Below are 211 nucleotides of genomic sequence, written 5' to 3' on the forward strand. Positions count from 1 at the left end.
ATGTATTATTTCCACATTTTGATTATCGTAAAAAGGTTTATTTCCTCGTAAATAATCAAAAATATAATTAAAAAAGAAAATAATAAAAATTGTTGTTATGTTTGTATATAAATTAGAACTATCAACTCCATCAGAAATTTTAGCCAGGGGTCCCGATGCCGTAAAAGCATTCAAAGATGCACTTAAAAACGGTGAAATAACAGTTGTTAAT

The sequence above is a fragment of the Anneissia japonica genome, unplaced genomic scaffold, assembly GCF_011630105.1.
Source record: "Anneissia japonica isolate Jap-2015-1 unplaced genomic scaffold, ASM1163010v1 scaffold65816_len6681_cov117, whole genome shotgun sequence".
NCBI classification, from domain to species: domain Eukaryota; kingdom Metazoa; phylum Echinodermata; class Crinoidea; order Comatulida; family Comatulidae; genus Anneissia; species Anneissia japonica.